This window comes from Stenella coeruleoalba, assembly GCF_951394435.1.
Source record: "Stenella coeruleoalba genome assembly, chromosome: X".
NCBI lineage: Eukaryota > Metazoa > Chordata > Mammalia > Artiodactyla > Delphinidae > Stenella > Stenella coeruleoalba.
The window spans coordinates 29,278,966-29,295,251 of record NC_137152.1 but is presented as its reverse complement, the minus strand read 5'-3'; the positions used below and the strand labels follow the sequence as shown (position 1 = coordinate 29,295,251).

Here is a 16,286-nt window from a genome sequence, read left to right as displayed (position 1 = left end):
TTCTGCCTGACACGGGACATCTCTGATGGGCAGCAAAGATGGATATAACTATTCTCATTTTATAGCTGAAGGACCTGAGACAAAAAGAAGTTTAGTAACTTGCCCCAGATCACACAGCTAAGTAAGTTGGAGGAGCTCATATTCAAACCAAAGTCAGTTTAACTCAAAAGACCACGTTCTTACCATTACAACACATTGCCTCAAATTTGCAGATGATAAAAACCTGGAATGAGAAACTGGGATCCAGATTTTAAGCTCTCTCTATATGTCAGAGTGATGGTGGTCCCTCAGCTAAAGCTTCAGCCTTACAAAAATAACAGGGATGGCCTTTTGTTTAAAATCTTGGTTTCTTCTTATTTAAAGGGAAACCCCACAGCAGAGGCTTCTAACCATTTCAGTTTTAAGGAACTCTTTTTAATGGCAAAAAAAAAAATTGGAAAGCCTCCCATAATAGTAGTTATATTAAATATATAGAGTCATTATTATAAGGTATCCAGTTAGCCTTTGTAATTTTGGTTCTGTAACTTACTAGCTGTCTGACCTTGGACATGTTATTTAATTTCTCTATGACTTAGTTTCTTCATCTGTAAAACCATAATAACAATATCTATCCCATTGCGTTATTGTGAGGACTCATGAGATAACCTATATAAGATGCATATGCCTTGTTCATATGTATGCCTTGTTCATAGTTCATAAGTATGCCTTGTTCATAGTAGAAGATCAAAAAGTAATAGATGATATTACCATGTCAAAAGAAAATGTATAAAAACTAGAGCTAGTATTTAGTAAGGATTTCATAGATTTGTATTTTAATCATCATATATTTGGAAAATTAGTCCTTCTTATATATCTGAGACATATTATTCACTCAGTCTGTAGAAAACTTTTGCTGCTTATAAAATTCAATGACCACTAAAAAACTTCCTTGCTCCCAGGGATTAGAGAATCAAAGATTGAAAACCGTATTCCTGTAACAGTATTTTCTAGACTCAGGGTTTTTTTCAAATTTTCACAGATTTCTCATACCCATAGTTCCCAGGTTTTCAGATTTCATGGATCAGCAAAATTTCTAAAAACATATGGAGATCAACATATGATTCCCAACTTTTTGTTTAGAAGATTAAGGGCATGAGAAACAAGCAAATAAACACATATAATATGTTAATATCTTCATTTAGTAAGAGAGGACATTTTAACAACAAAAAAGGTGTGAATGACCTAATCTCAGAAATGATCCTTGAATTAATTTAGCTTTTTGAAATTCACTATATTGTCTTTACTTTTCTTATTTTACAACTTCTGATGAAAACTTCCCATGGCAGGGCATCAGTGGAGGGGTCAAAATTTGGAAACCAGTGCTCTGAACTGTCTAAGCACATTGTACATTGTAGTTTGAAAGAGGTGAATAAAAGAGCCGCTTTAGAGTTTCTCTTGTAAAACAGGTGACGTTTGATGGTTGACTAAGACCGGGGTTTTCAATTTTTGCTGCATATGAAAGTCACCTGGAGAATTTTTAAAACTCTGGAGGCCCAGGCCATAATCTCTATCAATTTCATCAGGAAAATAGAATCTCTAGAGGTACGACCTAGAGATCAACATTTTAAAAAACTTTCCAGAAAATTCCAGTGTGCAGCCAAGGTTGAGAACCAAAGCTAGAACCTCACTCCTCAAATCAACAGTATCAGCATCAGCCGGGAGCTTATTAGAACTGCAGAATCACGGGCCCCACCCAGATTTACTGAATCAGAATCTGTATTTTGACAAGGTTTCCAGGTGATTAATTTGCATATTAAAGTTTGAGACTCCTAATAAAGTGAAAATTGACGCCACCGTATTTTTGAAAGTATCATCCATTCTTTTCTTCAAAACCTAACCAGCCCCCCTCCCCTCCCCCGCAAACATCAAGAGATCAAGAGATGGCAGCCCACGAAGACAAAGGACTTTGTCCACAGTCTCGTTGGCAAGGAGTGCTTTCTAGTTCAGTTGAAAGAAAAAGGCATCTCAAATCCTGAAAAATGAATAATTTACTCCCTTCCATTAAGGCCCGCATCTTTACAGTAACCAGCTAGCCTGACCTATCTGGTGTCCTAAGGCAGTGGGTCCCAAACTTGGGTGTATATCAGAACTAAGTGAATAACTAATAAACAACAGAGGTCCAAGCTCCTGAAATAGGGTAGACTGGGTCTTTGTACTTTTACCAAGTTTCCCAAATAACTCAGATAACCTTCCAAAATTTGAGAACCACTGTCCTTAGACATAGGCTATTATGTTAAAAGAATTTTAGATCTTCTCCCCTTTTTTCAAAATCACAATACAGATTCCCTTCACCATACAGATATACTGATGTTTCATACTACAGAATGCAGGCTTTTAACTCCACCTTGAGAAAGTTATTTAGATGCCGGTAGATATCCCAATAAGATCTATAATTATAATCAATTTCCTATTTCAGAAGAATTGGTTAATTTTATGATACCTAAAATCCTATGAGAGAGAGGTAGAGGGGTGTTTGACCCCAAAGGATTTCTTTAAATATGCATCACTTCCTACAGTGTGTAGAGACAGAATAAAAAAAAAATCTGGATTAACCATTACAGTTGACTTTCTGGAATCTCCCAGTCAGAAAAACAGATCTGAGTTCAGTTGTAGCCTCTCAAATAATTTTAGGGAGCTAGGACCATGGGCTGCCAACCTCTTATGGTTTTTATGAACTTTATGATGTGTTGTTAAGTTTTGCTATGTATGTCACAGATAAATGTTATCAACCTCATAGATGAGAAAACCAAGGCTTTTGAAAGGCTTGAAGTAATTAGAGCAAGGTTAGGAAAGAATAAAAAAGGATGAGGCTGAAAGAGGGAGACACTAGGAGAGCAACTGGAGAAGTCAATGCCCGATACACTTGAGTTTTTCAAGAATATTGGAAAAGGGCAGTTGTCGTCATTCCCTCCCTTGAACAATCCCAAGAGCTCTGGAACAAAGCAGCCAAAAGGCAAGCATGCATTTACTTGCCCTGTTTATAATGTGGAGTTGGTAACCCTGGAACCTCTGTGGTATAATCTCATGGAATAGTGACTGGTCTGCTTTACTGAGGTTGCCCAACACCTCCTAGAACAGAGGTTCTTGACCTTGGCTGCACATTAGTATCACCTATGAAGCTGTAAAAACCCTGTTGCCATATTCTGCCCTTTGGAAGTTTAAATTAGAAGCTATGGTGGGGGAGTCACATCAATATTTTTTTATAATTGCTTTACATACTTTATAAGATTTAATCATCATGATAATTTTAAAGGTTAAGTATACATACTTTTTTTTTACATATACGTGTATCTATTCTTTTTCAAATTCTTTTCCCATTTAGGTTGTTACATAATATTGAGCAGAGTTCCCTGTACTATACCCAGTAGGTCCTTGTTGGCTATCCATTTTAAATATAGCAGTGTGTACATGTCAATCCCAGACTCCCTAACTATCCCTCCCCACCACCCTTCCCCGCTGGTAACCGTAACTTCGCTCTCTAAGTCCGTGAGTCTGTTTCTGTTTTGTAAATAAGTTCATTTGTAACATTTTTTTTAGATTCTGCATATGTGATAGCATACGATATTTCTCTTTCTCTGTCTGACTTACTTCACTCAGTATGATAATCTCTAGGTCCATCCATGTTGCTGCAAATGGCATTAGTTCATTCTTTTTAATGGCTTAGTAATATTCCATTGTATATATGTACCACATCTTCTTTATCCATTCATCTATCGATGGATATACTTAGGTTGCTTTCATGTCCTGGCTATTGCAAACAGTGCTGCAATGAACATCGGGGTGCGTGTATCCTTTCAGACCATGTTTTTCTCTGGATATATGCCCAGGAGTGGGGTTGCAGGATCATATGGTAGCTCTTTTTAGTTTTTAAGGAACCTCCATACTGTTCTCCACAGTGGCTGTACCAATTTACATTCCCACCAACAGTGTAGGAGGGTTCCCTTCTCTCCACATCCTCTCCAGCATTTATTGTTTGTGGATTTTTTGATGATGGCCATTCTGACTGGTGTGAGGTGATATCTCTTTGTAGTTTTGATTTGCATTTCTCTAATAATTAGCGATCACATCAATATTTTTAAAGCTCCCCAGGTTATCCCTATCTGAAGACAAGGCTGAGAACTATTATCCTAGAAAATAGAGTGAGAAGGTGGGAGGAGAGTGGGATACTCTGCTGCTGGGTGGAACAATAGATCAGTGTAGAGGAGGAAAGTCTTAGTAGTTGCTGAAATCTCATACTATAGGAAAAGTGAGGGATAACAACACGATATGTTGTACTGGAAAGAACAAGATTTCATACACTTATAAAAGAAACACAGTTGACCCGTGAACGATGTGGATTTGAACTGCACAGGTCTACCTAAACGTGGATATATTTCAATAGTAAATACTACAGTACTACATGGTCCATGGTTGGTTGAATCCATGGACGCTGAGAAACTGCAGTTACGGAGGATGGACTGTAAGTTATATGTGGATTAACCCCTGTGTTGTTCAAGGGTCAACTGTATTTTCCTTTCAGCTCAGTCACTACCAAGAGCAGTCGTGTGGCAGCAGCAGTAGCTATAATCTTCTCTCCCCTCAACACTTGTAAGCATCCCTAGTGCCCAAATTTTGGTCTTAATATTGTTCTATACCTAAAAAAGGAACCAGAAACTATTAGAGGATAGTTAATTCCATGTCCTTGGGCAGGATAAAATCAGTATAGGTCTGTAACACCCTGTTGTTGCTAGGAAGCAAAAATGATTTTAAAAATAGTAGAGGCAGTGCTAAAAGGAAAAAGAACTAGCTTAACCATTTGTCAAGTTGTGATCATTTATAGTAAAAATCATTAAGTAAAACATGTTGTGCTTATAAAAGACCATGATGCTCATAAGAAAAGAGTTAATATAAAGAAAATGTACAAAAATATAATTGTAATATCAAAGAAAGATGAATATTACCATGTACATTTAAATTTATTTACTTAAGTAGGAAAGTGCTTATATATAACTATATAGATACAGATAGATATTTCGTGGGATTTTGTTAAGTGTATTTCTCTTCATAAAGTATAGATAATGTGCCATTTTTAATGTGTGTAAGCCACAAATAATTAACACAACTTAGATACCCAATAGTCCTAGAAATAGTAGAAACTATAACATGAATGGACAGGCCCCATCAGCATTTGTGGTCTTATGTAAAATGAAGTAGAAGAAGAATCCTGCAGCTGACTAGCACCCGTCGCCACACACAATTTCCAATTAGAAAGATGATACAACCATTTATTCTAAAACAATAAGTTAACTGTCCTGAAGAAGAAATCTAAATTTTCAAACTCACGTTCCTGTCGCTCTAGTAGTGAAACCTCTTGGTGACCCAACTAATTATAAAACAATGCCAATCAGAAAGGCATATATTTCAAAATGTGGAAACCAGGCCAGGTTAATATATCATAAAAATATTACAATGGGTCATGTACTGCCAGAGATTGAAAACAAATAAAAATGGAAGGATACCCCATCTTTTAACTTCTTTAATAAATCAAAATCCATATGAAAAACAGAAACAAGGATCCCATGGTAGACAGAATAATGCCCCTCCCCCAAGGATGTTCCTGTCCTAATATCCAAAACCTGTGTATTTCCTTACGTGGCAAAGGAAATTTTGCAGATGTGATTACATTAAGGATCTTGAGATGGGGAGATTATCCTGAACTGGGTCCAATCTAAGAGAGAGGATCCTTATAAGAGAGCCACAGGAGGGGGGATTCCCTGGTGGTCTAGTGGTTAGGACTCCGTGCTTCCACTGAAGGGGGCACGGGTTCAATCCTTGGTCCGGGAACTAAGATCTCACAAGCTGTGCAGTGCGGCCAAAAAAAAGGAGCGAGCGAGGCAGGTCAGAAGTGAGAGAAGATGCTGGCTATGTTGCTGGCTTTGAAGATGGAGGAAGGGAACCATGTGCCAAAGGATGTAGGCAGCCTCTGGAGGCTGGAAAGGCCAAGGAGTCTTTAATACGGGAGCCTCCAGAAGGGGCACAGCTCTATGGGCTCATTTTAGACCTCTAACTTGTAGAAGTGTAAGATAATAAATTTGTGTTGTTTTTAAGTCACTAAATTTATGGTGATTTGTTAAAGTAGCAATAGGAAACCAATATCAGATCCCATGATTAAAAATGAAAATTAGGTTATAAAAATATATTCAAGCTAGTGGATGGCAGCTTGAATTTAATTCATCTTGAACTTAGCAAGCAGTTCCCAAACCCAACCAAAATTAAGTGGTCAGCAATCCACTAAACCTACATTCCTAGCCTCTTGAGATGATTTTTCTTCTTTCCAGTCTGGTAAAATTATACACACACATTTAAATTCCAGGACCATGTAAGGATAAGAATAAAAGTAGGGGTAAGAATGTAAACAAAATTAAATCTATGATATTAATAGCATTGTGCTCAGTTTTATTGTTAAAATATTAATCAGCTCTCTAATCAGTGTGGTGTTTTAGGTATATATTTTCCTTTTTAAAATATTTAGAGCATTCAAGAAAATCTGAAATGCTAGGCTTGTGATTAAGTGTTTTAAAGCATTTGATTAAATTGCAATCAATGTTTAAATGGTTGACGAGACTTGTTTTGTTCATTTAATATGTATTTGATTTAGTGGTTGTATAAGTAGTGTGTGAATGTTTAAAGCAATCATTCTGAAACTTAAACACGCATCAGAATCACCAGGAGGGCTTATTAGAACACAGCCAGTTGTGTTTCTGATTCAGCCAGTTGTGTTTCTGATTCAGTAAGTCTGGGTTGGGGCCCAGAAGAATTTGCATTTCTAATGAGCTGTCGGTACTGCTGATGCTGCTGATTTGGGGACCACACTTTGAGAACCACTGAGGAATGTTTGCTCTTTTTTTTTATGTTTGCTCTTTTATGTTTATAGAAATACTAAATTCATAAGATTAAGATATTGGACTGTAAACAAAGTACGAGTAGGGAGTATTTCTATAGCACAAAAAACCTCTTAGACATTAAAGCATCTATGAGCAAAGGGGAGTATGACAAAGCTTGATAGAAAATGTCACTTCAGTCATTCAGCCACAGAAGCTGCAGGTGAAATGAATCGATATGGGGGAAGGAACAACCCTAAGCTGTTTTCACATTGGAATCACTTGGGGAAACAAAGATATTAAAGACCTTTAAATAGACAATATTATTTTGTCAATAATGTTGCTTTCTGCTTTATGTTTATAAGTCATAGAGAAATCACCATTCTTATTTTTCTTCTTCCAGTCTACTAAAGATCTTAAAAAACAATGACTTTTCACTAGAAACAATGACAGACCTGTAACTCGGGCTGGATTTACAGGCCCATTAACAGTAATCTGGGCTTTCTATAGTTCTCCAGCAATTTGACACCCCCCGCTTTAAACATTGCAAGAGCTGTGTTATATGTGTTACAAATGAAAGGTTGACAAGTTAAAAATACTCTCTGGCTCTGTAATGACTTTTCATTTTGGTCTCTTTTCATTTCCATTGAATATATAGAGTTCTGTTTGCCTTCCGGTGGATTTCTGCAGCTTTGCAGACAATCTTAGGCATCTGTCAACAATGGTAGCAAAAAAGCTTTTGCAAAATCCAAAGTACCCAAATTTAAAGTTTCTCACACATATCAATTTGCTCTGGATGTTTCATTACCAATATGAGGATTTAAAAAAAAATAGTTAACAAGTTAAAATATTTATTCAACTTGATTTTGCCTAAGTGTTTAAAATGTCATCTATTTTTCCCCCCATCATCTCTTTTCCTACTGTTTAGAAAAAGGAGAAGCATGACGTAGGACTTTAAATGGAAAGATAGTTCAAGAGATAAAATGTTAACATTGATTATTTCTGGATGATGGCAGTATTGGTGGTTCTAGCTATTTTTTAAATCTCTTTTAGTATTTTCTACCAAAAGGAATATGAATGTAATAACCAGAAAAAAACCATATCATTCAAAAAAGGAAATTTCTCCCAAACATGATTTGGAAAGTAATTGAAAATGAAATAGGGCTTCTTAGAGCTAATTCTTGACCTTAATGAAGAAATGTGTAAGATGAGCCCGGAACATCTTGCCATGTCAAAAAGCAAAGGAGTTATTAAAGACTAATAAAGTTATGTCAAAATGACCCAGTAGCCAACTTGAAGACAGATCACATTGGCCAAATATGGGACAATTTGAGCACCAATAAGAGTAATAACTGCAATTAATTGAAACCTTCAAATATATTAAAATGCATGAGTTTATGAAGATACTACAAAACAGGACATTGAGAAGAGTCATAGCAAGATCAATTTTAACTCAGTATAAAAGAGAACTTTCAGTCAGTTTCAATGAACTCTGGTCAGAAAAGTCAGACTGTATAAAAATGGAACAAGAACTTCAATGAACATACAATGGAATATTACTCAGGCATAAAAAGAAACCAAATTGAGTTATTTGTAGTGAGGTGGATGGACCTAGAGACTGTCATACAGAGTGAAGTAAGTCAGAAAGAGAAAAACAAATACCATATGCTAACACATATATATGGAATCTAAAAAAAAAAAAATTCTGAAGAACCTAGGGGCAGGACAGGAATAAAGACACAGACGTTTTGGAGAACGGACTTGAGGACACGGGGAAGGGGAAGGGGAAGCTGGAATGAAGTGAGAGAGCGGCATGGACATATATACACAACCAAAAGTTAAATGGATAGCTAGTGGGAAGCAGCCACATAGCACAGGGAGATCAGCTTGGTGCTTTGTGTCCACCTAGAGGGGTGGGATAGGGAGGGTGGGAGGGAGATGCAAGAGGAAGAAGATATGGAGATATATGTTTATGTATAGCTCATTCACTTTGTTATACAGCAGAAACTAACATACCATTGTAAAGCAATTATACTGTAATAAAGATGTTAAAAAAAATGGAACAAGATAGCTCTGTATATAAAGAGTGCCCTGATACTGGATATTTTCATGCAGGCTCAAGAATGATTTTGAAGGACTGGTGTGGAAGAGGCATGAAAAGGATGGTTGATCTAAATAACTCATAAAGATCTTTCAAACCTCAAGTTTCTATTCTTCTTTAATATTTTTTCCCTTTGGTATGAAATCACAACTTGTTTAGGAACTAACTAAAACACCCAGAAAGCCAAAAGAAAACAAAGCAAAACATAACAATAAATACCATAAACAAAGTCTCCCATGGCTCCAGGAAGGTCTGGTGCAGAGTCTGTGGTTGGGTAAACAGATACTAAAAACAAAGAAACAAACAAAACCCAAAACCCAAAACCCCAATAGTGTGCTGGGCCAGATCTTGAGAGCAAACATGGATATTGATGAGATGGGCAATCACAAAACAATCCTGATAATCTTAGAAAGAGTTGAGTAGTTCCTAAAATATTGGAATATGGTAGATGTGTTGCAAAAGCCAAAAGCAAACGCAAGTTGTATTCTCATAGGGTCCTCCCATTCATTCTTCCTTCTGTCCCCATCCTGCCTTGAATCACTGTGTGCCCCCTAAATTCCAGTTGGTTATCAATGACATCTCCAACCAGTTGAATAGCTAATTGGCAAACAGTGGGAGGAATTTCCGGTTGTGCACAACGACACCATTGAGAACTCTGTAATCATTTAAAAATGGGCATTTCCTATTTTTACTTTTTATGGAAGCAGGCCAAGGCCCTAGAGAAGACATAGACTTTATCCCCAATGTAAATTGGCCAAGGAATAAACTTGCTGACTGAGTCTCCCTCTGGGAGGGAGAATATTCCAGTGCTCTGATATCTCTACACAGGTTATAATTTTAGTTATATCAATATAAGAATGATGAGGAAACAAGATAATACCTTCAGCACACCTAGGTGGGCTCCTCTCAAGTGGGCTAAGGTTGGAAGAAGCCCAAGTTGCCATATGCAACTTATTTAGGAAGACAGAAGCCTTTTGACTTATATGTTAGTTCCTAGTTTTGAAGACCTCAGAGATAAATGGGTAGGGCATAATGGCGTTCAGAATGACCTCCTCAAAATGCGCTATAGGAATCTCAGTGTTGGGTCAGCATAAGCTGACTAGGAGATCACAAAGATGGCCAGAATTGAATCAGAGCTTGTCCTGAGATTGAGTTAGCCCATACCTTGATTCAACCAACAGTACTTGAATTTCTTCTGTGGGCCTGTCCTTTAAAAGCACTATCTGATTTATCCTCATATAAACTCATTGAGATACGTATTTGTATCTCCATTTTACAACCGAGAAACCTAAGTTTCAGAAGCAACTGGTCCAAACCACAGGGCCAATGTGGTATGAGCTGTGACTTGAACTGAAGCCCAGCCCTGCTTCAAAGCCCCTACTCTCTACGCTGTGGCAAACTGCCTCTGAACTATGGCTATATCATATTTCATGTTGTGAACAACTAGCTTTTGTTACCATTTACCCAAGGACCTACAACTGCCATGCTGCTAGTTTCTTGGTGGCCTCTGTAAAGATTCTTGGAGATATCGTATTTCCTATTAGATACAAATTTATTAGTACCTAATCAGGTACGTATTTCCCATTAGGTGCCAATATTTTACAACATTTTACCAAGAAACCTAAGTAAGATTACCTTTTTTGGTCTTAATATCATTGGTATAAATATCTTAAGATCAGTATTCCAGCTTTTCAAAACATTCCTTTCAATATAACAGTAGTTCACTCCTAGTCTTTTTTTTTTTCCCACTGCTACTCTTAAGAAATATGTCTCCTGGGCCTGTGCGTCCGGAGCCTGTGCTCTGCAGCGGGAGAGGCCACGGCAGTGAGAGGCCCGTGTACCGCAAAAAAAAAAACAACAAATATGTCTCATCCAAAAATCCCTTTATAACTTCCATTATTTGAGCTATCAGAATGACAATGATTTGAAACCCTTCCATGTTGCTGCAGGGGCATGTGAATATGTGCTTGTGTAGTGGGTTGAATGGTGTCCCCCAAATTCTTATCTACCAGGAAACTCAGAATGAGGCCTTGTTTGGAAGTAGGGTCTTTGAAGATGTAATCAGTTAAGATGAGGTCATACTGGAGTAGGGTGGGCCCCTAATCCAATGACTGTTGTTCTTCTTAGAAGAGGAGAGGATACACAGAGATACACAGAGAAGGTTAAGGTGGAAGCAGAGATTGGAGTGATGTAGCTAGAGACCAAGGAATGCCAAAGATTGCTGAGAGCCACCAGAAGCTAGGAAGGAACAAGGAAGGATTCTTTCCTAGAGCCTTCAGGGAGAGCATGGCCTTGCTGACACATGGATTTGGGGCTTCTAGCCTCCAGAACTTTGAGAGTATAGATCTGTGTTGTTTTTAAGCTACCAAGTTTGTGGTAATATGTATGGCAGCCCTAGGAAACTAACAGTGGTTTATGCTGATTTTCCTTTCTACTGGTTTTACACTGGCAGAAAACACTTCAGCGATCCGTACCATAAGTGAGTTACATCTATAGGGGACCTAATTAGAGTAGAACAATGTTACATTATTTGGTTTTATATGGTGCCTTTCATACACATGGTTCCTGAAGCTGTTTTACTAAGTACTGTATTAAAGTGAAAATGACTGTGAAGGTATTATGTACCTTTCAATAGTGGACTCAGAGCATTAGGCATGAACAGCTGTCATTATGGAAGAAACAGAAAGCCTTGAAACTGGAGTGAAAATGTCCCACTACTGTTGCTAAGTTTCATCCTTTTTTTTTTTAATGGTAATACTTTTTTTTTTACATCTTTATTGGAGTATAATTGCTTTACAATGGTGTGTTAGTTTCTGCTTTATAACAAAGTGAATCAGCTATATATATACATATATCCCCATATCTCCTCCCTCTTGCATCTCCCTCCCACCCTCCCTATCCCACCCCTCTAGGTGGTCACAAAGCACTGAGCTGATCTCCTGTGCTATGCGGCTGCTTCCCCCTAGCTATCTATTTTACGTTTGGTAGTGTATATATGTCCATGCCACTCTCTCACTTCATCCCAGCTTACCCTTCCCCCTCCCCATATCCTCAAGTCCATTCTGTAGTAGGTCTGCGTCCTTATTCCCATCTTGCCCCTAGGTTCTTCATCACAATTTTTTTTTTAGATTCTGTATATATGTGTTAGCATACATCCGTTTTTAAACTTCCAAAGAATAAGTGATCTGAGTCATGCTAAACTGTCACTTCTGGTGTCACATCTAAAAAGACAAGCCCAGAGTGAGGAAAAAAATAGAATATCCAACTCTTAACCCCAGTAGAGCACCAGAGAATTGACAAAATCTGAAAACACCCTCAAATCTGAAGTAAATTTAACTGAATATATATGTATGTCTTTTGTGTCTTCTGATATGTTAGGGGGTGGAAAAGAGTCGCCGAGAGAGACTTTTCTAAAGAGGGAAGTGAGCAATGGTTCATTTTCTCCAATGGGAGCCTGGCCCTACAGGGATCCACAGTGAACTGAGGAAACAATTCAAATCTTAGGGCTGTCTTCCCATGAGTGTAGGATACACTCCCTTACTAGTTACATTATATCTAGCAAAATCCAGAAGAGAGATGATAGCCCAGTTGTACAAAAAAAGAGCTAACATAGCAGTCCTGAGATGGCTATCTTCAAAAGGCCTGCTTACAAGGTTGGCCCTTAGCTGGCACTTGGACTTTGGGAAGGTCTCCACCACTCCTAGAAATAATAAGGATGGCTCACTACCTAAACTGTTTTTATAAACACTACGGATTATGCTGAACACCTGCTTTCCTTCTGCGAGCCTAGAATTTAGCTTCACGCTAGGCAGAGGGTGCCTATGTGAGCAGCTCCCCGTAAAAATCTTATGCACTAAAAAATATATATATATTATGCACTGAGTCTCTAATGGGCTTCCTGGAAGACAACATTTCACACGTGTTGCCACAACTGATTGCTGGAGGAATTAAGCATGTCCTGTGTGATCCCACAGGGAGAAGACCCTTGCAAGCTTGTGCCTGGTCTCCCCTGGACTTGGCCCCACGTGCCTTTTCTCTTTGCTGGTTTTTTTATAATGAATCTTAGCCATGACCATATGCTGAGTCCTGTGAATCCTCCTAATGAATCATTGAACCCGGGGGTGGTCTTGGGGGCCCTGACATACCAACTCCTCCACAATATCAGGCGACAGCTCCATCTCAATGCTCCCCTTCACTCCCCACCAGTACCCTCAGATTACATGATACTCAACTGAGACTTAGCTAAGGAGAATTCCCCTACTATATTTTGAAGAGTGAACAGGTTTTATTATTGTAATCAAGTAAGAAAAGCGAAATACCTTTTATTTTGAATGTGTATTTAGGTCTTTTACTCCTTGATCTGGTTTTTCCTTCCTTTGGTGGCCAAGACAGGACTAACTTGTAAGGGTACATTTTTTTTTAACTTTCAAGTTTAAAGTATGTTTCTTTGTAGATGTAAAAACATTGCCGGCTGTCCTTCTGCTCCTGAGTGCATCAAGTTTGTTCTTGCCTTAAGCTTTTTTTTCTTTTTTTTAATAAATTTATTTATTTTATTTTATTTATTTTTTATTTTTGGCTGCGTTGGGTCTTCGTTGCTGTGTGCGGGCTTTCTCTAGTTGCAGCGAGCGGGGGCTACTCTCCGTTGCGGTGCATTGGCCTCTCACTGCAGTGGCTTCTCTTGTTGCGGAGCACGGGCTCTAGGCACACGGGCTTCAGTAGTTGTGGCACATGGGCTCAGTAGTTGTGGCTCATGGGCTCTAGAGCGCAGGCTCAGTAGTTGTGGCACACGGGCTTAGTTGCTTCGCGGCATGTGGGATCTTCCTGGACCAGGGCTCGAACCCATGTCCCCTGCATTGGCAGGCGGATTCTTAACCACTGCACCACCGGGGAAGCCCACCTTAAGCTTTTGTACCAGCAACTCTTTTTGTCTGAGGTGCTTTTCGCACAGCTTGGCATCCCTGGCTCTGTCTTTTCAGTGAGCTCTCCACTTCACTGTCACCTCCTCAGAGAGGCCTTCCCTGACCACCCAATCTAAAGGCGCCCCCAAATCCACCCACAGATCACCCTACTTTGACTTCATCATAGCACTTATTTCAACCTCCTATTGTATTCATGCTTTATTTTTTGTTTAGTCAAAGTCTCCTCCCTCTAGAATGTAATTTCCACTTGAAAAAGTGTTTTGTTTGATTTGATCAGCATTTTATTCTCAGTGCTAAAATCCTGGAAGAAAAACTAGGCATTCAGTAAATATTTTTGAATAAATGAATAATTAAGTCATTTGACTAAATAAGTGACATTTTGGAAACTGCATTTAACAGGTTTCAGGAGAATGGCCCAATTTTCTTTCTTTCTTTCTTTCTTTTTTTTTCCTGTTGCCACATTCAGTGTGTTCCCCATCCGGTTCTTTTTTCACCAATGGGTAGTGACTTTTTTAAAAAAATTAATTAATTAATTTATTTATTTATTTTGGCAATGCCACGCAGCATGTGAGATCTTAGTTCTCCAACCACGGATCGAACCCATGCCCCCTGCATTGGAAGCATGGCATCTTAACCACTGGACCACCAGGGAAGCCCTGGGTAGTCACTTTTTTTTTTCACCAGGCCCCCAAAGCAGTGAGACAGGCAGACAGAGAAGCAACGCCATCAATCAGTGTCAAGTGTGCACTTTTCTCTTGATTCAAAAGGGCCAGCACTGGGCTTCCCTGGTGGCGCAGTGGTTGAGAGTCCACCTGCCGATGCAGGGGATGCGGGTTCGGGCCCCGGTCCGGGAAGATCCCACATGCCACGGGGTGGCTAGGCCTGTGAGCCATGGCCGCTGAGCCCGCGTGTCCGGAGCCTGTGCTCTGCAACGGGAGAGGCCACAGCGGGGAGAGGCCCGCCCGCGTACCGCAAAAAAACAAAACTAAACAAAACAAAACAACAAAAGGGCCAGCACTACCATTTAAACATCATCCAATCTCTTTGCATCTTACAGAGTTTAAGGTCTACAAAAAGCAAGGGGGCAATTGCTATGGATTGTACCGTACATATCGGCAGAGTAGATGTCATTGAGATTCACCTCCTTGCTTCTCCTGTTCAATTACTTCTGTGCAAGGCAGTGGATTTCTCTTGTCTTCTTCAGTTTAGATTGACTGAATTTCTGAATCTCAGCCATATCTTGTTTGTCAGAGATTTTGGCAGATTAAGCAGGAATGGGATGCACAAAAGAAATGTTTCCACAATAGCTACTCTAACCCCTTTTCTGCCATCCCCATCTACCATTCCAGCCTCCTCTGATATTGTACTAACCTTATTTACTTCGGACCCTAACGATTTCCTCCTGTCCCTCCCTAACTGCACCTGTCCTCAAGGTTCAGCCTTCTGGAATTCTCACACAGTGAGACTCTGCAGCTCATTTTCTACCACTGAGTTTATACTTCTATTTCTCCAGCTATCAACTTTACCCAAATTCTTTATCTCCAGTGGCTCATGGACATTTGTACGTGGAGGTTCAACGTTTAATGCAATATGTCCAATACCTAGTCTCTCACCTTCTTCCCGAAGCAGAAACTCCTTTCATTTTCCTGCTTCTGCTAATATATACATATATATTTTAAGAATAACAAATCTGAAACCATGTTGCCTGCACTATCAGTGTACCCTTCACATTCAGTTAGCATGAGACCATATACATATCTTACTAGCTGTCCCTTCTTTACTAACACACTAGCATAGATTGATAGCACAACAGCCAGGATGACTACACAACCTCCCAATTCAGGGTCTCTCCAAGTGTGGTCCAGCCCCGCTTGCAGCAGAATCACTTGAGGAGCTTGTTAAAATATAGATTCCCAGGGCTTCCCTGGTGGCACAGTGGTTGAGAGTCCGCCTGCCGATGCAGGGGACGCAGGTTCGTGCCCCGGTCTGGGAGGATCCCACATGCTGCGGAGCAGCTGGGCCCGTGAGCCATGGCTGCCGAGCCTGGAGCCTGTGCTCCGCAACGGGAGAGGCCACAACAGTGAGAGGCCCGTGTACCACAAAAAAAAAAAAAAAAAAAATATAGATTCCCAGACACCAACTGAACCCTAACCTACAAAATTAGAAGTCCTGAGTGTGGGGCGTAGAATTTTGCATTTTAACAGGTTCCCCAACATAATTCTCAAACTAGCTTTAGAACCCTTGGAATTCTCTCTCTACCTCCTATCTCTACCCAGATCCAAATTACTCTGCATCTGTCTACACATGGTTTACACTGGGACACACCTCTGTTTAAGGACTATGACCTTAATACGTTTGCTTACATTT

The 16,286-nt window shown here is 39.4% G+C and overlaps 1 protein-coding gene across 3 annotated transcripts in view; it reads right to left on the bottom strand.

Moving 5' to 3' along the window:
• OTC (ornithine transcarbamylase) overlaps positions 1-16,286 on the bottom strand; it is a gene marked incomplete at both ends in the record, with an annotated part of 55,715 nt that overhangs the window by 16,262 nt on the left and 23,167 nt on the right. The window lies entirely within an intron of this gene.